Source organism: Oryx dammah, unplaced genomic scaffold (genome assembly GCF_014754425.2).
Source record: "Oryx dammah isolate SB20612 unplaced genomic scaffold, SCBI_Odam_1.1 HiC_scaffold_19, whole genome shotgun sequence".
Classification (NCBI taxonomy): Eukaryota; Metazoa; Chordata; class Mammalia; order Artiodactyla; family Bovidae; genus Oryx; species Oryx dammah.
Window position 1 is genome coordinate 52,391,316 of NW_024070203.1, and position 26,749 is coordinate 52,418,064.

Genomic DNA, 26,749 nt, shown 5'->3' on the forward strand with positions numbered 1-26,749 from the left:
ACTGAGGGATTTGGAACAAAGTCACACACTCATTTACAGAAAACTATAATTGATTCTTTATTTGTTAACTGGTCTTGGTAGAGACTGTACATCTGACACAAGGCTGCCAAGTGATTATACAATCTGAGTTCCCACTATGAATTGGGTATTATCAAGTTAATATTGGACGTTGAGTTTGACTGAACTCTGGGAGCTGGTGATGGACAGGGAGGCCTGGCGTGCTGCAATTCATGGGGTCGCAAAGAGTTGGACAGGACTGAGCGACTGAACTAAACTGAAGTTAATATTATATTATATGCTATGTTGTATGTAAACACACAGATCTTTCAGAACTGCTTAAGAAATTTTCTGCAAGTGTGTGTGTGTATGTGTGTGTACACACATGCATATATAAAACATCTGTCTATCACAATCCTGAAAGACAAAAGTGATTTACTTGGGCGGGTGCCTCATACTTATAATACTTACTCCTCCTCCAACACTTCCGTTCCCTCAATTCATACTTATATTCTTATGAGAAGTTCTCCATGACCGATAAAGGAAAAGGAAAAAATTCAGGCCTGATTTACAGATTTTTCTGGAAAATATGCTGGCATCATTGGAAGGAGAATATTGTAATATTATATTTCTAATATAGTGTGTTTCTGAAAGACACCAGGGAAGAAATATCTCTCTGTAGGAATAAGTTAATTAGGTACATTTATTTATTTACTCAGTAGCTTTAAAATTATTAGAAATATTAATAATCTTCACTGATTTGTAATGACTAATAGTTAATCTGATTATTAGGAATTTAGAACATAATTTTAAAAAAATGATGGCAAAGTGATTGGAGTAGAGAGATGTGAGTGGATCAGATAGTGTGAGGACATTTACATCCTGCATGGAATCTTACTAAAGGGAATTTACTAAAAACTAGGTTCTTAATAATCATATGGACAAGGTGTTACATAGACATCAGTTAACCTCTTCCTCAAACATCCTTATTGTCTCAAGTGTCTCATGAACAAAATGTCTGTGGCATAGAAATGAAGAACCTACATGATCTCAACAAAATGAATTTCCCCTGAACAAGATTAATCTTCTTACTGCTACTATGGAGAACCAACCTTCCAATAGAATAGACCAATGCCAAGCACTAAGTACGGCTTGATGCCCTGGAGACACCAGCTAGCCATGGGCTGGACTGTGGCTTACATTTGACTCCTTACTTCAGTGTATGAGAGTCAATCAATTCTCCCTTGAGAGAATTACACATGTAATGGATATCTTTGCCTTCTTGGCTTACAATGCTTCTGACATCATTTCTATCCACGGTCTTACAAACTGCTTTATTCACCATCACACCAATAACAATTCTTCAGGTCAATTAACAAATTTCATAGGAAACAAACTGTTGCAATTAGCTTATGCCCATGGGAGTCATTGGTCTCAATTTCCATGAACCCCATCACCTATATGCCTACTAATAAGGGTTGATTGGTATCAGCTGTGAGGCAACGCCCTTAAAGGATTCTATCAGTCTATGATTGATTCATTGACAATGGTGGTATTTTCAATCATGGGGATATTTTCCCCATAGCTGGAATGCATAGGTCAAGGTGGAAGACATGGCAATAACTCTTCTCTATGCTACATCTGTGAACAACCAATAAGTTTTTTGTCCGACTTCCCAAAATTCTGAACGTTTGAAGGTTTTAATTCCTAAGAGAGAAATGCTTCCACCAGACTACACAGCAATTGTTCCACGGAGTATGAAGTCAAGACTGTTATCCAGCTGTTGTAGACTTCTCATGCCACAGATAAATAAAAGTTTAATGTAGTAGTTGGGTTTATTGATCCTAATTACCAAGTATATATTCATTTGCTGCAACCCCCAATGGTGGTAGAAACATAAACTCTCTGGGGCTCTCTCTCCCATGGACAGAAAAGCCTTACCAGCTACAGTCCAAAGTATCACAAGAGTCAGACACGACTGAGTGACTGACCATGCAGGCAAATGTAGCCTTCCATGACACAATCCCTTCTCTTTTGGATAAGCTTATAATACCCTCTCCCTGAGTGATTCTCCCCATCGTGTTGGGGTTTCCCTAGACTATGAGGCTCGCACTGTCTTATTTCTCAATGTCACCAACCATGGGTTTCCCATTTATAAATTCTCTTCATGTTCCTTTCCTCAGAAAATAGTTCCATATTTCAATCCTATGAACTGTGGTGCCCCCATGACTCTATGCTCACCAAGCTGTTGAGTCTTCTTACATTCACACTCACTCCTCTATACTGCCTCTTACTGTAGGTACGTCTAACACACCTGTGCTTATCTGCAACCTTCTTACCCTTTTCCTTGCTGCCTCTCTTTTTTTTTCCATTTGAACATCCTTCATTCATTAGGAGGGTGAACAATTTCCCTTGTGTCATATTTTCCCCAATATCATGTATGTGTTAAAAAATCTTAGTTTTCCGTACTCCATGGTAAAATGATGGATGCCCCATAAAGAAAGAGCAGTATTGATGTAACACCTTTGCCAAATTTTACAATCTCATTTACTCTGCCACTGACTGAGAAAATGAAAGAAAGCTTTTCAAAAACATTTGTATATTAGACCTAGTATAGGAGTCCTTCACTAAAGAGTGAGTGCTGAGCTGTGTCTCAGTTTATCCATGATGCCAATACTCATTAAGAAATTGAGGAAAAAATATCATAAATGATGTGTACTAAGAATGAAAGTTTTGTGTTCAGAGTGTCTAAGTTCAAGCCCTGTCTCTACATATTAGAAGTGTAAACTTGAATAGCATATTTAAGTGATATTTATTTTCTTAAAATAATCTTGTTATAAAATTGTACCATACACAAGATCATTGTGAAAAAATAAATGCAACTAAGTGTAAACCATATAACTGACTCAATAATAAATATTTTATCTATTAATTACTTTAAAAAGTCTATTGTTTATACCCAAAAGGATTTAGTTAACTATACATTTACTTATAAAAGCCATAATGAAATTTCCAACATTATCTTATTGTTACGAAGCTGTTAAGTTGCTTTCAGTATCGTTGCTTGCTGTTGCTTAGTTGCTAAGTCGTGTCCCACTCTTTGTGACCCCACGGACTTTAGCCCACTAGGCTCTTCTTTCCAAGGGATTTCATGTTAGATAACACTGAAGTGGGGTGTCATATTAGAAGATTATAAGCATATTGAAGGATCCTTTTGCAATTAGTATTTGAGCTGTTCGATAATATTTGAAGCAACAATTACCTCTTTGATTTATTAGACTGAAATTCCGCAATAAATATTCATTATTTACACTCTAATTTTAATTCTCACTTTTATGTTGAGTTTGTTTCACAGTGGAAGAGCGTCATCCTTTATAATATTTATTTTGCCCAGATGCTCTGCTAGGCAGCTACATTATGCTCTTTAGTTATATACATAGTAATTGGATAATTATTATAGATATTAATTGAAAAATCTGGGTTTCTGTCTTTATCTGATCAAACATAGGCCCACTTTTTTCTATTATATATACTGTCTTTTGTGAAATTGCAACTTTCAGGTGATGTTCCCAACCCAGGGATTGAACCCTCATCTCTGACATCTCCTGCACTGGCAGTTGGGTTCTTTACCACCAGCACAACCTGTAAAACCCACTATATCAACCACCATCGTAAATATACTTTCAGGAAGTGTTCATCAAATCTTAAGTCCAGCAAAGGATATATTTTCTGCTTTTAACATTAAAATTCTAATTGTGTTCTTTGCTGCTGCTTGTGCTCATGTGTATCTTTTACCCATCCTTTTAATGACCATGTGAAAAATTTTATTGAAAATAAAAATTAATGGCTGCTCAGTTCAGTCATTCAGTTGTGTCCAAGTCTTTATTACCCTATGGACTGCAGCCTGCCAGGCTTCCCTGTCCATCACCAACTCGTGGAGCTTGTTCAAACTCATGTCCATTGAGTTGGTGATGCCATCCAACCATCTCATTCTCTGTCATCCCCTTCTCCTGCATTCAATCTTTCCCAGCATCAAGGTCTTTTTTAAGGAGTCAGTTCTTCACATCAGGTGGCCCAAGTATTGGAGTCAACATCTGCAGTGGTTTTGGAGCCCCCAAAATAAAGTCTCTCATTGTTTCCATTGTTTCTCCATCTATCTGCCATGAAGTGATAGGACTGAATGCCATGATCTTAGTTTTCTGAATGTTGAGTTTTAAGACTACTTTTTCACTCTCCTCTTTCACTTTCATCAAGAGGCTGTTTAGTTCTTCTTTGTTTTCTACCATAAGGGTGGTGTCATCTGTGTATCTGAGGTTATTGGTATTTCTCCTGGCAATCTTGATTCCAGCTTGTGCTTCATCCAGCCTGGCATTTCACATGATGTATTCTACATATAAGTTAAATAAACAGGGTGACAACATACAGCCTTGACATACTCCTTTCCCAATTTGGAACCAGACTGTTGTTCTATGTCCAGTCCTAACTGCTGCTTCTTGACCTGCATACAGATTTCTCAGGAGACAGGTAAGGTGGTCTGGTAATCCCATCTCTTGAAGATTTTCCACAGTTTGTTGTGGTCCACACTGTCAAATGATTGTTAAGTTTATATAATGAATACTGTTAAGATTATTTGGAAGATGATATCTAAAAATTATAGCTCAAGGTATGAGGATTACTGAGTATTTTTAAAACCTAAGCAGCTTGAGGTAAAAATGTCAAAGATCCATAGATCATATGGGATAGATATAATAATCTAATAATAATTTCATTAATATTACTGAAAGTATCCATTTATTTGTAGTTTTTATTTTCATTCTTGGAAGTTATCCTTTACTGTAATTTCATAGACTAGGTTTCAGGCATGGTATAAACTAAATCAAGTGTGATATTCAGAATCAGTTTGGAATATCTTTGTTCTGGGCTCTGCTGTGAAATAGACAGTAGTTGGTTTTCCTGGATTCTTCCCGAGAAGAACCCAAACTGACCATATAGTTTGGATAGACATGGTATTTCAAACTTATTTAGAACTAACACATTTTCTAGAGCATCCTAAGTATCTATGGTCCATCACATAAAAAGGACAGTTGCATAGGCAGGGAAAATGAGCTGTGTTTTGATAGTTGAACGTATTTATAGGAACATATGCAGCTAAGTAGGTGTACTTGGAAACTGTCACACTTGAGAATCTGTTACTTATGGATGCTTCCTTCTATTTATTTTTATTTGAAGGTTTTGTTAGATATGGTATAGCATCATTATGACTCCATTAATTTTAAATTTATGCTATTTTGCATGTAGAAGAAGTTGGCCTTTTCTTCCATCTACCTTTCCTTCCTTTCTTTTTTCTGTCTTTTCTTCCTTTCCTTCTTCTTAGTTTTCCCCTCTTTAATTTTCTTCCTCTCCCTTTCTACTTTCTTTCCTTTCCTAACATTTTCATAAAGAGTGCATATTGTTTCCTAAATGCTTCAAATTCTCTTATAACTCCCAAGAGATCATTTACATGCCAATTACTATTCTGACAAAACCAATTTTACCTACCTTTTATAAATTAAACTTAAATATAATACACATGTAGCTTGTCAAGATTAAATTATTTTTAAACTGAAAATATGAAAATAAATATTTTTAAACATTCCATGATTTAGTCACTTTAATAAATGAAATTTTTCATAAATTGCTTTTCTCTGTCACAATTGAGATTTTCCTGGATTCTAGACTATTGCACTTTTCACTTTTCAATCATAACAATAATTATAAGTTCTGTTAATATAATTTTTAATCAGCATTTCTAATGCTGAAATATTTTTTCATTACATTTTATTTTTCAGTAAACATTTGCAAGCATTCAAATAAGGTCATACAGATATTATCTCCATTTTCTCTAACTCAGTTCATGTCAGTTCAGTTCAGTTGCTTAGTCGTGTCCGACTCTTTGCGACCCCATGAATTGCAGCACGCCAGGCCTCCCTGTCCATCACCAACTCCCGGAGTCCACCCAGACCCATGTCCATTGAGTCGATGATGCTATCCAACCATCTCATCCTCTGTCGTCCCTTTCTCCTCCTACCTTCAGTCTTTCCCAGCATCATGGTCTTTTCCAATGAGTCAGCCCTTCACATCAGGTGGCCAAAGTGTTGGAGTTTCAGCCTCAACATCAGTCCTTCCATGAACACCCAGGACTGATCCCCTTTAGGATGGACTGGTTGGATTTCCTTGAAGTCCAAGGGAGTCTCGAGAGTCTTCTCCAACACCACAGTTCAAAAGCATCAATTCTTTGGCGCTCGGCTTTCTTTATAGTCCAACTCTCACATCCATACATGACCACTAGAAAAACCATAGCCTTGACAAGATGGACCTTTGTTGGCAAAGTAATGTCTCTGCTTTTTAATAAGCTGTCTAGGTTGGTCATAGCTTTCCTTCCAAGGAGTAAGAATCTTTTAATTTTATTGCTGCAATCACCATCTGCAGTGATTTTGGAGCCAGGAAAATAAAGTCTGACACTGTTTCCACTGTTTCCCCATCTATCTGCCATGAAGTGATGGGACCAGATGCCATGATCTTCGTTTTCTGAATGTTGAGCTAAGCCAACTTTTTCGCTCTCCTCTTTCACTTTCATCAAGAGGGTTTTTAGTTCCTCTTCACTTTCTGCCATAAGGGTGGTGTCATCTGCATATCTGAGGGTATTGATATTTCTCCCAGCAATCTTGATTCCAGCTTGTGCTTCTTCTAGCCCCGTGTTTCTCATGATGTACTCTGGATGTCAGTTAAATAAGCAGGGTAACAATATACAGCCTTGACGTACTCCTTTTCCTATTTGGAATCAGTCTGTTGTTCCATGTCCATGTTGCTTCCTGACCTGCATACAGGTTTCTCAAGAGGTAGGTCAGGTGGTCTGGTATTCCCATCTCTTTCAGAATTTTCCACAGACTCATATTAAGAACAGAGTGGTTATTTGTCTCTGATTTTGAACTTTAAATTTTATTCCATCTGATAACCCTTTTTTCCTGTTTTTATACCACAGAACTTTCTTACTCAAGCTCCCTCCATACTGTCATCTTATTTTGTCATTCAACCATCAGGATGTTGCAGAAGAGTCCTCCAGAGATGTGACATAAGGGCTTTGGTTGGGATCTACTCAGGAATTGGGTTGAGAAACACTGGCTACTTTTTGCTTTAAGAAAGTTGAAGGTAGATTTTTTTCTGAAGTTGATTAATTGATATAACTATAAATCAATATTAGACTAATTGTTTCTTGCATCTGGCTATCTGTTTCTTGAAAGCGGCCTGTCTCTTTGAGTTCATTTAATTTATTTCCTGTCAGTACAGTGTTTTTCTATTATGTGCCAAGTGCTGTTTTAAGTACCTGTAGCATTACAACATTAAGTAATCACACTATGTGTGAGATCGTTAAATGCAGTACATTTGCAGATGAGGAAACTCAGGATAATGCAGCTACTGTACTTATTTGAGGTCTCACAGCAAGTAAGGACTAGAGGTGGTATCTGAGTCCAAGTTTATCTCTAAATTCTGTTCACCCACCTTCAATTATATATTTTAGCAATTAAATATGAAAAGAAAACTTAGTTTTAATATATTCAATTAAATTAACTATTTTCTTTACCTTTTTTAGTAATATGTTAGTAAATACCAATGTACACATACAGGCTTTCCAAGCAGTACAGTGGTAAAAAATTTGCCTGCCAATGCAGGCGAGTGGAAGAGAGGTTTCAATCCTTAGGTCAGAAAGATCCTCTGAAGTAGGAAATGGCAACCCACTCCAGTATTCTTGCTTAGGAAATTCCACGGACAGAGGAGCCTACCTGGCTACAGTCCATGGGGTCACAAAAGAATCAGACATGATTTAATGACCAAACAAATGTACATATACATACACTCATATACATACATATACATACACACATATATGTATAACTTATTCCAAAATGGTAGGTAACAAAAGAAGAAAAACCTCAGATCCTTTTACTTAAAGGGCAGACTGCTGCTTGCTGCTAGAAGTGATTATTTTAGAATATTGAATCATAATTCTTTCAGCTATCCCGATTATGATAGCATTGCTGAAGGCGATTCCATTGCATTTCCTAGAGCTCACAAGAAAATACTCACATGACTGACTTATTCATAAGCAAGCAGCAATTTCTCTCTTAAATCCTTTTACATGGTCAGGATCATGTAACTGCATCTTTTCTCCTGCAAGATATTTTTATCAAGACTGTACATGTACTTCTAGAAGTTATACAGGAAGATTCCTGAAAATTCAATCAATTATTAGCATTGTGACTATGACTGAAGCAATTATTCAGTTGACTGTAGAATGACTTGTTCTTCATATATATGTAGTAACAGCAACGATAAAAGCTAATGTTTATGAAAGGCTTTCTATGTTCCAGGCACTATTCTCAGAGCTTTTTCTTCAAAGAGCCCAAGTTAAAATATATATATATATATAAGCTCAACCGTCCTGGTAAGTACTCATCTTCTTTTTACAGAGATGTTAGTGAGTAAAACAAAGTCTCACAGATAGGAAAGAAGAGAAATTTTCTATACACACGGGTAGGTTAAACCAAAATGACTCTGTTCCTAATAGTTTTTTAAAAGTACTATTTTAATAATATTGTTTCAATTTCATTTATTTCACTCATATCTCTAATGAATAAAATATTATATGCTAGACACTAGAAAATTAGGTACTGAGGACACAGAAATAAACAGAAAAAAATTGCTATTTTCATGAACTTAATATTCTGAGAGTAGAAACAGACACTATGAAAATAAGTGTATAGGATGTCAGGTGGTGATAAATGTTACAAAGGAGCCACTGTTCAATAAAAATAGAAGAATTTACACTTGGAGGTTGTCTTATAGGTAGGGTTAGAGAAGGAAATGGTAAGGGGTGCCCTGAAACAAGATGAATGGAGCAGAGAACTGAAGGAGGTGAGAAGAGACCATAGATCATAATCTTCAAAACTTCATAATCTCATCTTCCCAAAACTTTTTAATCTTTTTTGAGCAAAGAACTGTTCCAAGTGTCTTTTATAGTCTTCCAGAGGATGGAATCTTTTTCCATTAAGAGAACTTTGTAAAGACCAAAATAAATGGAAATCTTAAGGTGCAATGTCTGGTGAATATGGCAGGTGAATCTGAACTTCCCAGCCAAGCTGTGACAGTTTTTGCCTTGTCATCAAAGAAACACACTCTTAAATTATCCTGATAGAAGATTACACATTTTCTTTTGACTAATTCCAAACACTTTTTGTAGACTGCTACTTTCAGTTGGTCTAATTTAGAGCAGTACTAGGAATGAATTATCTGGCTTTCTCGAAGGAGCTCTTAATAGAGGACTTCCCTCCAATCCCACCATATACACAACTACATTCTCTAGATGAAGACCTGTCTTAGGTGGTTTGTGGTGGTTCATTTCACTTGCCCCATGATCTCTTCCATTTTACATTATTGTACAGAATCTACTTCTCATCACCTGTCACAATTTGTTTTAAAAACAGGATGTTTTCATTATATTTTAGTAGAGAATTGCATGTAGATATACAGTCAAGAAGATTTTATCACTTATGTGAAACCCAAACATCAAAGTGATGAACATAACCAAGTTGGTGCAAATGATTTTAACACTTGAGTTAGATATTTTGAGTATGTTGACTATCTCCCATATGGTATAAGGTTGATTGTTCTCAATTAATATCTCAGTTTGATTGCTATCAGCTTCAGCTGGTCTACCTGACCCTGGAGCATTATCCAGTGAGAAATCTCCAGTACAATACTCTGCAAACCACTTTTGACATGTTCGCTCAGTCACAGTACCTTCTCCACACATTGCACTTTTTTTTTTTTTTTTGCATTTCAGTTGTGCTTTTATATTTCACGAAGTAGTAAAGCATAATATGCTGAAAATTTTGCTTTTTTCTTCCATCTTCAATGTTAAAATAGCTACCCAAAAATTCACCAATGAAGGGAGGGGGAGTGAAATATAAAAGGATAGTTTTGTGTTTTTGCCAGTCAAAGGGAGACACATCAGGCTTCTGCCTAGAAAAACTGTATCTCAAAAAGTTGCCAATTTTGATAAATTTTAAAAAAAATGTATGCTGAGATGACAGCTGTCATAATACAATGTAACAAAATTGTTTCAAATAAAGTTCAAGACAACTAAACACTATTATATCCATCTTATGGAAAAACCGGAATGAACCTTTTGAACAACCCAGCAGAAATTACAGGTGCAAACTTCTCTTTTAAGATTGCTGCATCCCAGGAGTTTTAGTGTATTGTGTTTTCTGTTTTCAGTTGCCTCCAGACTTTTATTTTATTTATTTTTTCTTTTTTATTTAAATTTTAATTTTTACTTTATTTTACTTTATAATACTTATTGGTTTTGCCATACATTGACATGAATCCACCACGGGTGTAGACGAGCTCCCAATCCTGAATCCCCCTCCCACCGCCCACCCCATATCATCTCTCTGGATCATCCCCATGCACCAGCCTCAAGCATCCTGTATCCTGCATCGAACATAGACTGGCGATTCGTTTCTTACATGATAGTGTACATGTTTCAATGCCATTCTCCCAAATCATCCCACCCTCTCCCTCTCCCTCAGAGTCCAAAAGTCCACTCTACACATCTGTGTCTCTTTTGTTGTCTCGCATACAGGGTCATCATTACCATCTTTCTAAATTCCATATATATGTGTTAGTATACTGTATTGAAGTTTTTCTTTCTGGCTTACTTCACTCTGTATAATCAGCTCCAGTTTCATCCATCTCATTAGAACTGATTCAAATGTATTCATTTTAATGGCTGAGTAATACTCCATTGTGTATATATACCACAGCTTTCTTATCCATTCATCTGCTGATGGACATCTAGGTTGTTTCCATGTCCTGGCTATTATGAACAGTGCTGTGATGAACATTAGGGTACATGTGTCTCTTTCATTTCTGGTTTCCTCAGTGTGTACCAGACTTTTAAAATTCCCCTTTTGATTTAATCTTGATCCTGTTTGTTTTTCAGGAATGTGTAGTTTAATTTCCATGTACTGTAAATTTTCCTATTTTCCTAGCTTTACACCATTATTTGTCAGAAAAAATATATTTACTATGATTTTAATCATTCTAAGTTTGTTAAGACTTGTTGTATATCATAATATATGATCTTTCCTACAGAATGCCTCATATGTCCTTGAGAAAAAATGTATTAATATATTCTGCTTCTGTTGAATATAATGTTCTGTTTACTCCTGTTAGGATCATTTGCTCTAAAATGCAGTTCACATCCAATGTTTCTTTGTTGATTTTCTCTGGATATCCTATCCATTGTTGAAAATTAGGTATTGAAGTTTCTTACTATTATTGTATAGTTCTCTATGTCTCATTTCAGATGTTAGTATTTTCTTAGTACATTTAGGTGCTCCAATATTGAGTGCACAAATATTTATGATTGTTACATCTTTTTTGATGAAATGACCTTCTTGTAATTATATAATGGCTCTCTTTGTCACTATTATGTCTTTTGTGTTAACATATATTTTGTATGATATAAATATAGCCATCTCTGCTCTCCTTTGCTTTCCATTTATATGGGATATCTGTTTCCCTCCCTTCAATAACTGTTTGTGTATGTTCTGAAAGCTGAAGTGATTCTCTTGTATATCACATATAGTTGGGTTTATTTTTACATCCATTCCATTACTTTATGTCTTTATTGGGGAATTGCATATACTTATAATTAAAGTAATTATTGAGAGATTAAGGCTTCCCTGGTGGCTCAGAGATTAAAGCGTCTGCCTCCAATGAGGGAGACCTGGGTTCGATCCCTGGGTCGGGAAGACCCCCTGGAGAAGGAAATGGCAACCCACTCCAGTATTCATGCCTGGAGAATCCCATGGACGGAAGAGCCTGGTAGGAGTTGGACACGACTGAGCGACTTCACTTACACTTACTTACTTAAGGCTTACTATTGCCATTTAGTTCATTGTTGTCTGGTTGCTTTGTTTCTGTCTTCTCTCACTGCCTTTCTTTGTGATCTGATTATTTTCTCCAGTGATATGTTTTGCTTCCTTTATGTTTATCTTTGTGTGTTTATTATAGGATTTTGCTTTGTGATTACCATGTGTGTGTACTCAGTTGTGCCTGACTCTTTGCAACCCTTTGGACTGTAGCCTGCCAGGCTCCTCTGTCCATGGGATTTTTTTAGGCAAGAATACTAGAGTGAGTTGCCATTTCCTCCTCCAGGGGCTCTTCCAGACCCAAGGATCTAGCCCATGCCGTCTGCATCTCCTGCTCTGGCGCTTTACCCACTTTACCCTGTGGGCAATTATTTACCCACTGAGCTGTTTGGGAAGCCTGAGGTTACCATGAAGCTTACATAAATCTCCTCATGGTCATAACAATCTACTTTAAGCTAACCACAACTTCAAGTGCATTGAAAATGCTGTTCTGTTACTACCTGCTTCACATTTTGTGTCACAGTTTATATTTTTTCATACTGTATTATAAACAAAGTATTGTAACTATAGTTAGTTTTGATATGGTTGCCTTTTAACCTTTATATTAGAGGTAAAAGTGATTTATATGACACCTTTACATTTTTAAAGTATTCTGGATTTTACTATATAGTTACCATTACCAGTGAGTTTTACACTTTCATATGTTCTCATGTTACTTATTATCATACTTTCATTTCAGCTTGGGGAACTCCCTTTAGTATTTCTTGTAAGGCAAGTCTAGTGGAGTTGAATCTGCTCAACTTTTATTTGGGAAAGTCTTCATCTCTCCTTCTTATTTGAAGGGCAGCTTTGTTAGGTAAAGTACTCTTTGTATTTTTTTCTTTCAGCACTTTGAATGTATCATCGTACTCTCTCTTGGCCTGCAGGGTCTTTGCTGAAAATTGTATTGACAGTCTTATGTGTATTCCTTCTTGTATGAAAATGTGCTTTTTTCCTTGCTGTTTTCAAAATTATCTCTTTTTCTTGATTTTCAGCAATTTAATTGTCATGTGTTTCTGTGAAGTCCTCTAGATTAAACCTGTTTGGAGACTTTTGAAGCTTTATGAACCTGCTGCTGCTGCTAAGTCGCTTCAGTTGTGTCCGACTCTGTGCGACCCCAGAGACAGCAGCCCACCAGGCTCCCCCGTCCCTGGGATTCTCCAGGCAAGAACACTGGACTGAGTTGCCATTTCCTTCTCCAATGCATGAAAGTGAAAAGTGAAATTGAAGTCGCTCAGTCGTATCCGACTCTTAGCGACCCCATGGACTGCAGCCCACCCGGCTCCTCCATCCATAGGATTTTCCAGGCAAGAGTGGGTTTAAGTGAGAATGTGTAGACAATAAGTTAACAGCACTTTGTTTAAGGACTTTATTGAGGTATATTTTCCATATCATAAAATAGACAATACTATAAGTTTTGCTGTAAATGGAAGCACTGTTTATTGGAGAGGTAGCTGGAATAGAAGGGGAAATAGGAAAGTTTTAAAAATGAGTCCACTTTTGTTTACTATATTTCAGTGTGTATATATGGTGATTAGAATGATCCAAATCACGTATGAAACAAACAAACCAAAATGACAGTCTAGTATGAGCTAGAGAGGGTAGGATCCAGGTAGAAATTGACAGATTAAATTTAGAAGGAAAGACAATATATCCCTTAAAAAAGGAAAAAACTAGGTTGAGATACAGATAAATTGGTAAATTTGGTGGTGGAGCTTCTGGAAAATTGCTAACGATTAGTTCCATTTTCTCAGTGAAGTCAGAGAAAACATCATTAAAAGTATGTGTGTCTGTGTGTGGTTGGGGGAGGGTATCTGGAAATTATATTAGAATGGAAAAGACATGAAATAGTCCTTGGGACAATGAAATAATAAAATTATTATCAGGTGGCACTAAGGAGTCATCTGAAGTTAAAAGTCATAAATTTAAAATAAGACTGATCAGGGACTCCCCTGGTTGTCCAGTGATTAAGACTTCACCTTTCAATACAGAGGGTGCAGTTTCGATCCCTGATCAGGGAGCTAAGCTCCCACATGCCTCACAGTCAAAAAACCAGAACATACACAATAGAAGAAGTATTATAACAAAGTCAATAAAGGTTTAAAATTTTAAGAAAAGAATAAATAAATAAGGTTAATCAGCAAATTTGGACATTTTCTTTAATCATAATTGGAGATACAGATATAGGTTCAGAGTAGGACATGAATTGGATTTAACCAGGTGATAATCAAGGCATCAAGGGCTTCCCAAGGGGTTCTAGTGGTAAAGAACCTGTCTGCCAATGCAGGAGACCTAAGAGACGTGGGTTTGATCCCTGGGTTGGGAAGATCTCCTGAAGTAGGAAATGGCAAACTGCTTCAGTATTCTTGCCTGGAAAATCCCATGAACAGAGGAGCCTGGTGGGCTACAGTCCAGGAGGTTGAAAAGAGTCGGACATGATCTAGTGACTGAGCCCAGTCAGTGTATGTCTTTGCCCAAGGAGTACTCCAGAGTAGAGGAGAAACACTGGAACTGAGAATGTCTAAGGTTTCCCTGACAACTCAGATGGTAAAGAATCCGCCTGCAATGGAGGAGACCTGGTTAAATACCTGGGTTGAAAAAATACCCTGGAGAAGGGATAGGCTACCCACTGCAGTATTCTTGGGCTTACCTTGTGGCTCAGCTGGTAAAGAATCTGCCTGCAATGTGGGAGACCTGGGTTCGATCCCTGGGTTTGGAAGATCCCCTGGAGAAGAGAACACCTACCCACTCCAGTATTCTGGCCTAAAGCATTCTATGGACTATACAGTCCATGGGGTCGCAAAGAGTTGGATGTGACTGACCGACTTTCACTTTCACTTTCACTTTCAGGGGATGGAGATCCTAAAGCAGAGAATGAACAATGAAATTTTAAGGCTTAGTTAGTGGTCAGTAGCTGAGAGGTACTGATTTGGTAAAATCATTTTACACAGGTATTTCATATATGGTAAAAGGCTACATGTTGGCTCTTAGTTCAGCCTCAGAAAATATGCCTTTCAGTTACGTAGATAATATATGTAAATCAATTGATTTCAGTGATTGCTATTAAATACTGATTTTTGCCTATAGCACAAATCCTATTTCTATATGATTTTTAGTGAATAGGGGTACTTAGGTTATATGTGAGGGCTCAGTAGTTTTTATAATAGGGTGGCATGGAACTTATTGTAATTATTTGCAACAGTGTTGAGTAGAGCATTCAAAATTTATGCAGCAGAAACTTTGAGCTTGAATGAATTAAAGCTTTTGGATTTGAAAACCTGTCTGTTTCTTAATATAATCAGATATGTGAGTCTCTATAAACTTTCTTTGCTTTCAAAGGCAAACATAACTAATAATTCCTGCAAAGGTCTCGAATCGTTCCAACATCTGTTCTTGGTTTACTATAAAAACCATGTCTCTGATCTCATGTGTTGAACTACTGTATGTTTGCCACTGTCTATTTCCTGTGAAAAAATACATTGAACAATAATAGCTTTTGTTCCTAATGCTCCAACCACTAAAACAGCTGAACAAATAATATCCATGCTTTCATTTGGAATAATTTATTCCATGTACATGTTTATGCAGAGTCATTTGGCTTATTGGATGTTTCATCATTTAAGAATCAAATCTCAGAATTTTAAACTACTGAAAACTCTTGTCTAATAGTTTCCTCATGCTTAGAGTAATTCTCTTAACAGCATTTCCTTCCTAATTCATCATCTTATTTTGTGTATAGTTTGGTTTTTATGAGTAGAAGTGGTTAAAAAATCCCTTTATTAACAAAGTTAGTGAACATTTACATTTGAGGCCACATATTGTGCAAATAGCTTTAAAAGATTAAATAATTTTCATTTTAACCCTAGAAATAACTCTCTTTGCTCTTTTGTTACCTAAAGAAATAATGACTATAGATTTGTAATGATATAAGTTTTAATACATTTGTCTTAGCTCAACATACTCCAGATGACTTAATGGCAGGCCCAGCACACAGAGCAAAGCTAACATCCATTCCACTAAGTATCTTATTACATAAACTTCACTAGCTCAGGCTTGGAATAAGTCATGCACTGATTAAATAAGACAAATAAAAACACCATTTAAAAGGAAGGAAAACATGTTACTTAAAAATCAGACTTAAATCATTGGCAGTTGGATTTTTTTTTTTTTTTTAGCATGAAGTTTTCTATTTCTAAGCATTTAAGAATTACAGTTTCAAATTTGGTCATCACAATATCTCATTGAAAACTAAAAACTGTAGTCGGTCATTCAACTATACAGTTGACTTACTGTCTAATAACAGACTATCTAGAAAGCTCAGGACGTCCAATGTTCTCAATTTAAATTCAGAACAGACAACTGATGAGTAAAGGTATATGAGTAAAGTTATAAACCTGTGAATAAACTTAATTTTAAGGTTTGAATGTGTATAACAGCATTTGAGAGATTAACACTTCATCAGAATTCAGCTATTTTAGGAGATCACCAGTTTCTTGGTGGTGGTATATCCTAATGAAGGTAATAATGAAATTATGGCTGTATGAATTTCCTAGGGTGCTGTCACAAAATGTCAGAAACTGAGGAGCTCAGAATAATAGAAATTTATTGTCTCACAGTGCTGGAGGCCAGAAATCCCAAAGTCAAGGAGTCTACTAGGCCATGCTCCCTCTGGAGGTAGAGAAGAATCTGTTCTGTTTCTAACTTCTAGGGGTTATCTGGCTTGTGGCAACAAAGTTTCCATTTTTCACATGATGTTCTCTTTTTGTAAAGTTCTCTTTTTGTACATATCACTCACTGTGTCCAAAAATTTCCCTCTTTTTTTTTTTAATAACACCAGTCATATTAGATTGACTCATCTTAATGAACTCATTTTAACTTGATTATTCTTGTATAGATTCCAAATTAGATCACATAATTAGGTACTATGAATTAGGACTCCAACATATCTTCTTTAGGGGACACAATTTACTGCAAAACAATGACTTGTTATTTCAGCATCTAGTATTGTCATATGTGTGACATAGATACACTTTACAATTCAAATGTTTTCTCAACAGTGATGCACTCAAAATTTTATAACACTATATATTTATGATGAGTAATATTTTAATGGTTTAATCAAAATCATGGTATTTGCCAGGCAAAAATACTGGAGTGGGTTGCCATTTTCTTTTCCAGGGGATCTTTCCAACCCAGAGATTGAACCCGTGTCTCCTGCATTGGCAGGCAGATTCTTTATAGGTATTTTAGTAGTCTAATCATTGTTTTTTAAAACTGTATACAAAAGTATAACAATTATAGTATGTCTCTGGGAAATAATTTAATATCTATTTCACAAATCTAGATCAGCTTAGCTTTGGAGCTTTCACTAGATACCTCAATCTTCTGCGCCCCTGAGATACAGACAGAATGCTTCCTTCCACTTAGCATGAATCTCCGTCTGCATCCACTGTTTTTCCTTTGTGGTGAGTATAGCTCTGATTACTTCTGTCAGCACATCAAAAACTCTTATAGGGACTTCCTGGGTGGTCCAGCGGTTGAGAAGTTGCCTTGCAGTGCAGGGGACCTGGGTTTGATCCCTGTTGGGGAACTAGGATCCAACATTCCTGGAGAAACTAGCCTGTGTGCCACAGCTGGAGAATCTGTGCACCGCAACAAAAGATACTGCATGGTGCAACAAAGATACTGTGTGATAAAATGAAGATCTGCGTGACACAGCGAAGACCCAACACAGCCAAATAAATAAATATTAAAAAAAATTCTTATAGCACTATGCAAGCAGTTTCTGATGGCTTCTCTATTAGTGCACAGTTTTATTTTCTTTATGACTTGTCGAAGTACATAAGAAAGGATCTCAAATATGCCACACAGATTCATAATATCACTGTGTGTCTTTCCCACTAGTGTTGCTATAATCAGAAATTGATTTTATAGATATATTTGCTACTTCATTGCAAGGTAATCTTTTACAGCAAGAAGGACTAATTTATAGATTATATACAATTAATTTTAAAGTGTTTGCATGTGTGTTAAGTTGCTTCAGTCTTGTCTGACTCTTTGCAAACCTATGGATTGTAGCCTACCAGGTTCTTCTGTCTGTGGGATTCTCCAGGCAAGAATACTGGAGTGGGTTGCCATGCCCTCCAGGGAATCTTCCTGACCCAGGGATCAAACCCGTGTCTCTTACATCTCCTGGATTGACAAGTGGTTCTTTACCACTAGCATCACCTGAGAAGCTTTAAGGTGTTTGCTTGTTACCAGCTTCTTTGAAATTCATCTAATTCTTAATTTCATTCAGGCACAGCTTCCTGATAAACAATGACTTCCTTTTTATATTCCTTTTTAAGAACACATCTCTGGAGAAAAAAAAAAAAAAAAACCTGGAAAGAACCAAGTAGGATTTAAAACCTTAAGTCTGTAGTAACATAGTTTCTACATTTATTGAGCTGTGTAGTTGCATATTCTAAAATATTCTGATTTTGTGTAAAAGTCTGACATTGTATGAAAGTTCCTAATATTATAAAATCAAATGGAACACATGGCACTATACATTTTCCAAACAACATTAAATACTAGACTAATGATAAACTGCAACTTATGTTGTACAAATTTTGTCAGCTTGTTTACATGCTTTATAATCTTTTAGTTCTTATCAACTAACAGGTAGAAAATTTTATCTTAATTTTACAAATGAAGAAACCTGGATCTGAAGTGATTAAATATTTGTTGAAGGAATTCAGAGGTAATAAATGGGGAGCCAGATTTGGAAGCCAGATCTCCTGACTAACCAATTCACCTGCAACCTTGAAAGTAGAACTTTCCGATAATTGGACTAGCTTAGTAGTATAAGATTCTGGCTCAGCATGCAATGATTCCTATATTCCAGATTCACTAGAAACACAAAGCAAAATAGAATAAAACAAACAAAAATATAATAAGGACACTTGCAGTTCTCTGTTGGGGCTATCACAATATTCCAAAATGGGAGAGAATGAAATTGTAAAAGTTTTGCTAATGCAGTTGAATGTTCACTTTTGTTTTTCATCCTATTTATTTTCAGTTTATTCTGATTTAGCCTATCTTGTGGAGAAGGCGATGGCACCCCACTCCAGTACTCTTGCCTGGAAAATCCCATGGACGGGGAGCCTGGTGAGCTGCAGTCCATGGGGTCGCTAAGAGTCGGACACGACTGAGCGACTTCACTTTCACTTTTCACTTTCATGTATTGGAGAAGGAAATGGCAACCCACTCCAGCGTTCTCGCCTGGAGAATCCCAGGGATGGGGGAGCCTGGTGGGCTGCCGTCTATGGGGTTGCACAGAGTCGGACACGACTGAAGTGACTTAGCAATAGCAGCCTATCTTGAGCTTTCCAGATGGCGGTAGTGGTGAAGAACTCGCCTGCCAATGATGAAGACGTAAGGTATGCAGGTTTGATCTCTGGGTCTTGAAGATCCCCTGGAGAGGGGCATGGCAACCCACTCCAGTATTCTTGCCTGGAGGATCCCATGGATGGAGGAGCCTGGGAGGCTACAGTGCATAGGGTCACACAAAATCAGACACAACTGAAGCTATTTAGCACCAGATGACTCTAAAAAAATCTGATCCCAACTCATTAAATGTGCTTCAAAAGTCATTAGTGGGTAGAAAGCTTGAAAACCATGGAATTAAGTGATATTTCCGAAACTGACTTTGTGAAACGTTCATGGGTACACACATACTTGGCACTTTTGGACTGGGAACAACGATGTTCCCCTGATAATCTATCAGCCATGTTTGCTATCATGCTTCCGTATTTCTACATCCTATTTCAACATGGTGCTGGGATGACGAAATTGGTACTGTTTCCCTGGTTTGCAAGCTCTTTTTCATGGACGTGGGAGATTCCAGGGTCTAGCTAGGGTCTTCAGAAACATAATGGAGGAACTGAATTCAATTTTTCTAATTTCTTGTCTTAGCCATACTTCATTCATTCATCTATTAAATGTTGATTGGACACTTAGAATCTGCAAGGTGCTGTGTTAGGCAATGGAATTTCATCAGGAAATTAATGCAGACATAATGTTTCCCTCACTGAGGTGATAATCGAGACTTATAGTCTTTCACATATAATCACACAAAAATATAGAATTGTAACTTTTTTGTGATACACTTCAAAGAGATTCTTTTGCTTACAAAATCACTTTTCTTAATGCTTTACTCTCCTTTCCTCTCCTTCCTTAGTGAATAAAATAATATTTAGACGGTAAATCTAGGAAACTCACCAAAAGTACCTCTCTAGGAAAAAATGGACCCTACTCGCTCCTTGAGCCCTGTCACATACAAATATTCTACTGTCATTTGGTGGGGAAATGAGGAAGGAAGGAAAGGTAATTACCTATCTCAGTTCCTGACAATTGATTTTTAAATGCACATTTGGAATACAGTCCATTTGAATATGAGGATTTCCTGCAAAGCAGTTTTGCAAAGCATAATAACAGCGACCAAATTTTCAGCAAATTTGATTTATCTGATACATTAATTTTGTCATAAAAAGCCAGACATCTGTGCCTTTACTTTTCCCGAGGCAGGTAGAGTAGTGTAGATTCACAGGACAAAGCAGATTTGCTCCCCTTGTTCTTTTCTTTGAACTGATTATTCCCTATTAAAATAGATTCTCCGCTGAGTTTCAGTCAGCCTTCCAGTCAGGGATGGTTTTCCTGAACAGTATTGGCAGGAAGCTCTGACTTTGATTTGGATTTTGAGCTTTACTGTCAGGTTGGGTAAGAAGTTGATTAAATTATTTCATTTCACTTCCAAGGTACCATTTTTAAATGTCAAATCATTGTTAGATGCTAAAGCTTTCATTGCATTTAAAAAGTGTATTTCAGCCTACTTTTAACAAAAAAAAAAAAACCTCCCTAAACTATTGGATCAATAGAGCTTGAGTGATGGACATTCATTTAGCTACATTCAGTTGTCTGAAAAATGAAACCTACATGATAGCTGTTTGAACTCTCCCAACCTTCATATGTGCTTACCAGTATCCTTCTCAGTGAGTGCCATGTGTCCACCTGTAGTGATTCTGGTTTCCAATAGTAACATTCTCAGAAAAAATCCTTATGATGAACAACATATCTAGTCTTAGAGACATAGATATTTTGTAAGTTAAAAATTAGCCAAATAATCACATTTAATATATTACTCTCTATAAAACACCTTGCCTAAACTTAAATATAATTTAATATAAATTTTATGTTACATTAAAGATCCCCTGGAAAAGAAATGGCTACCCACTCCAGTGGAAACAGTGACAGACTATTTTCTTGGTCTCCGAAATCACTGCAGGTGGTGACTGCAGCGGTGAAAATAGAAGACACTTGCTCCTTAGATGAAAAGCTCTGACAAATCTAGACAGCATGTTAAAAAGCAGAGACACTACATTGCTGACAAAGGTCTGTATAGTCAAAACTATGATTTTCCCAGTTGTCATATATGGATGTGAGAGTTGGACCATAAACAAGCTTAATGCTGAAGACTTACGCTTTTGAGCTGTGGTGTTGGAGAAGACTGTTGAGAATCTCTTGGACTGCAGGGAGATTGAACCAGTCAATCCTAAAGGAAATCAATCCTGAATGTTCATTGGAAGAACGCTGAAGCTCCAATACTTTGGCACCTGATGTGAAGAACCAATTCATTGGAAAAGACCCTGACAATGGGGAAGATTGAAGGCAGGAGGAGCAGGGGATGACAGAGAATGAGATGGTTGGATGGCATCACTGACGTGGTGGACATGAGTTTGAGCAAGCTCTGGGAGATGGTGAAGGACAGGGAAGCCTGGCGTGCTGCAGTCCATGGGGTCACAGAGAGTTAGCCACAACTGAGTGATTGAACAACAACAACTCACTCCAGTAGTCTTGCTTGGAGAATTCCATGGACAGAGGAACCTAGCAGGCTACAGTCCATTTGGTCACAAAGAGCTGGACACAACCGAGCAACTAACAATTTCACTTCATTTCACTAATGTATTTCTAGTTAAATAATAGTTGAGTTACATAGTTTCCTCTTTTCTTTCATCAAATGCATTTCAAATGATAGATCAGAAAATATAAGATTGAGTAAGAGATAAAGCAACATGTTTGATTAAATATTTGCTTAAGAATTATATAGATGCACCAATGCTACCACCAAAGAAGGAAAGCATTATATTGAACTGTGCATAACAAGAGTGTATAATATTAAACCATGTCTCAATTCTCCTCTTAGTATTAATCTCATAGAAACAGAATATGGAATAGGTTTTAGGGCTAAAACTTGGGCTTTGAAGCTGTTGCTGCTGCTAAGTTGCTTCAGTCGTGTCTGACTCTGTGCGACCCCATAGATGGCAGCCCACCAGGCTCCCCCATCCCTGGGATTCTCCAGGCAAGAATACTGGACTGAGTTGACATTTCCTTCTCCAATGAATGAAAGTGAAAAGTGAAAGGGAAGTCGCTCAGTCGTGTCCGACTCTTCGTGACCCCATGGACTGCAGCCTACCAGGCTCCTCCGTCCATGCGATTTTCCAGAGTACTGGAGTGGGGTGCCATTGCCTTCTCCAGGGTTTTGAAGCTAATCATACTCTATTTTCTCACATTACTTACATGCCCTTGAGCACATTATTCAACTTCTCTAAACCTAGATGAGATTTCTCCACTTATAAAACCTAGATAATATTTGAAGAATTGAAGTGGCTCTAAATGTCTTTATTTAGGGTGCCTTGTAATACCTGGTAATCAACGAACCGCAGTAATTTGCCATGCTTCACTAGGTTGTTTATAATTCATATCTCAATATAATATAAACATGGTGGTCCTGGTAAACTATTATCAGCTGTGTTAATTATCACTGCCCATCCTTCAAATTCTGTGAGTTGTGAAAACAGAATTATTTTCCAATATTTATTTTTGCTAGTGCTTGTACCCAAAGAGCTCTAAAAATCTAATAGGTCTCTTATTTTTGAAGCCACCACCATCTCCCTAGTGCCCAGTGCTACCCAGTGCCCTCCAGGAATGATGTATTGCTTAAAGTTGTATTTCAGCAAGTTCTTATAACATTTTTTTCTGACTGCCCTGCTTCCTTTGGCTTCAGCTTGCTCTCCAAATCTTATTAGGTATTCTTCTATCATCAATTTTCTTCCTATATCTAGCTCAGTGAACCTATTTTATATGAAATAATGTTTAAACACTAGTAGACTGATTGTGTTATAAGATTCATTAATCTTGCCATTTGATATTAATAAATTCCTCTAGGGAATTAGTTTTCGTTTGGTAGATTTTTTTCCTTGAATGAGTTAGCATCTTCCTGGATGTGGGTATCTATTATGTCTAACTTGATTATCCAGTGGTGATGAAAAAAGAAAATCGGACCCAAAAGATTTTGGTTCATTGGATAAAATGTTGAAAATGCTTTAAAAATATAAGTGACATTTCTGGAAGGTCAAACATTTAATTAACAATAAGAATTGATTGACGCACTTTTGTAACATGTTAGTTTGGTACAGAAAATAAGGAAGTCATATTTTCAATATCCAGGTTCATCGTTTGTCTTCTTGATTTTCTTCATCCAACAAGGAGTCATTCAGATTTCCTGCTGAGATTGCAAAATTTGTTTACCATATTTACTCCTTTATGATTTAAAAAATGTCAAATTGTGGAAGTTTTTATTGTATGTTCTTTTAACAATTATACTAGGGATCACGATAGCCTCCATGTATATAATTACATTGTTTAAGACAAAACTAAGTACTTCACAGTTATAGTCTTGAAACACAGAAGACATTTTAAATTGTAAAAGTATTCATGAACCAAATTTAGTAATCTAATTTCTGAATATTTTTATTTCAGAGAAACATTGAAAATTAATAAATATTTCACTCAAAATTTATTGCAGCATTATTTTTACTGATGACAAGTTGATATGTGCATAACAAAAACTAGAGAAAATAATAGAAAAAATTTAAAAGACTGATTTTTCTTTTATAATTGATAGTTATAAATAAGAAATAATGATATATATCAGTTATAATTGATATAATTGATTATATTTGGTTATAATTGACAGTTTCAAATTTTTTTTAAATAAAGCTTTGTTTGTATGTGTGTGTATGTGTGAGAGAGAGAGAGACAGAGAGAGAGGCTCCTACATCAATTTTTCTGGAAATCAATACTTAACTTCCCACACAAATTCAAGAGTGTTATCATTTATACATATGGTAACTAAAATTTAGTTCTAAAAATAAGCTCTGATATTTAAATGTTTATCTTTGCAAAGTTTTATTTTAAAATACCAGGCATCTCTGAAAATAATGAGGGTTAGAACTGACCAAAATGATTAAGCAAGTTTAAATTTATCCTCATGATAGAATTCAGCAAATATATTCTCTAAGTAATGGAATACACTTGACTCTCCTCAGGACTGATTGCATCTTCATCGTCTAGCTACACAAAATAAACATTATGGAGACCCTAATGATATAAAATGCCCAAGCATTCTACAACAATAACAAAGCAACTGATATGTTACTCTTTTAAATAAAATGTCAAATTGTCATAACAATATAAATACCTATGAAATTTGAATGAAAGGTAAAATTTACTAAAAATTCAGTTGTCTGCTTTTACCAGCAGGTTATTACCATCTACTACTACTATTAACTACTGTTACTAGAGTAAACTGATAGTAACAACTTTCATTAAAAGATATATTTTATTTTCCTTGCTGCTGTTTGAAATAAGCCTTATTGAAATTCTGGACAATTATAGTCCCTGCTACATTGAGACATAAGCAGTTTTGAAGCAGTCTGCAAAACTTAGAAATTGAACACAAGGTGTTGGATTTTCACTACTTAAAAGGAAAATTTTATAATTTTTGAATTCAGTTGAATATAAACAAATCCAATTCCATATGTGTACTACTGAAACTTTTACACAATAAATATCATTACAGTTAAAAGAAAAAATGCAATATTGTGCTCATTGGGAATTTGCTGTTTATGAATATCATTTAAAATGTATAGGACATTATCTGTAACATTATTTTAATTCTGAGATTTTCTTTAGAAAATATGTGTTTGTAATAGAATATCACAGACAGAGCTTCAGTCTTTCTATTTTCTCTCTTGTACTAGTGAAAACCATAATTTACACAGAGACCAAATTCTACCCGAAGTACAAATTCTCCTCTCAGAACATATAATTGAGATGAAATGGTGTCTGGATTAATATTAACAATGGATAGCAGAAGTCAATAAATTAGCAATAATTATGTTTCCTTTGTATGATTTTGAGGTATGGTTTGACCATTAGAGAAAAATTAGAAAAGAAAAACCTCATTCAACTAAATCTACCTATTAGTTGCTTGTTAACTTGGAGAGCCAAATTTTTGAAAATTGTCTTAGAAAGTCCTATTTTTCTTACCAGTTTAATGGTAAAATCAACATATTACCTAAATCATAGAGAACTTGGTGTTTTCTGATTGCTTGATATGTATATCACCTAGCCTTCTCAATAACAGTTACGTGCATGCCTGCTTGATAAGTTGCTTCAGTTGTGTTCAACCCTGTGTGACCCTATAGACTATAGCCTGCCAGGTTCCTCGTCCATGGGATTCTCCAGGCAAGAATACTGGCTGGGTTACCATGCCCTCCTCCAGGGAATCTTCCTGACCCAAGGATCGAACCGGCATCTCCTATGTCTCCTGCATTGGTAGGAAGGTTCTTTACACTAGTGCCACCTGAGAAGTCCTCAATGATAGTATGGACGGTGACGTTAACCTCAGTTGATATATAAGGAACTGAAGTTTTAAGTCAATACATAATATATGTGGCTGATAAAGAATCTGCCTGCAATGTGGGAGACCTGGATTTGATCCCTGGGTTGGGAAGATCCCTTGGAGAAGGGAAAGGCCACACGATAACTCCAGTGTTCTGGCTGGGAGAATTCCATGGACTGTATAATCCATGGGTTCACAAAGAGTCAGACACAACTGAGCAAATTTCACTTTCACTTTAATATATTAAAGATCACTCTGTTAATACACGATAGCACTAGTCAGATCGGATTCCAGTTATAACTGACTCTAGAACCAATGTTTTATGTGATTATTAGTATAGAGCAAAATAATATGTATATAAGAGCCTATACATACAAAATAGCTCAGCAATAGAATAATTCAAAAAACAGTTTGAAATGGCTAATCAATATTTTAAAACATACCATTATAACATTTAAATAATAAATAGTGTATCATGAAGCTATGGCATGCATGATGCAGACCAAGGAGACAGGTTGTTGAATAAGTACAAGCTGCAAAACGGAGATGTGGGTTGTTCTGTAAATGGCAGATTAAAGTACAGTTACTGGTTGGTATTTTGTACTATAAAAAATCTCAAATATAATGAAAGAAATTAATAGCATGAAGAATATTTACTCTTAAGCAGAAGACACTATGGATTCACAGATCTGCTGGTCAAAAAAATATTTCCCAAACATTAAAAATGACTCACTTTTTTTTATGATTTAAAGCCTTTTTCTGACATTTTTAAGGAAATGAGAGTGAGTTGCAAACTGGTTTTCTTGAAAGAATCCACAAGTAAGAGGCACTTATTAAATTTAAGTAGCTAATATATGTTTAAAAAGTATTTCCCTATTTCTTATTTTTATTGATGTAATATCTTTCTGAAGTCATCATTTTATAAAACATTTAAAGACAACTATTTTAT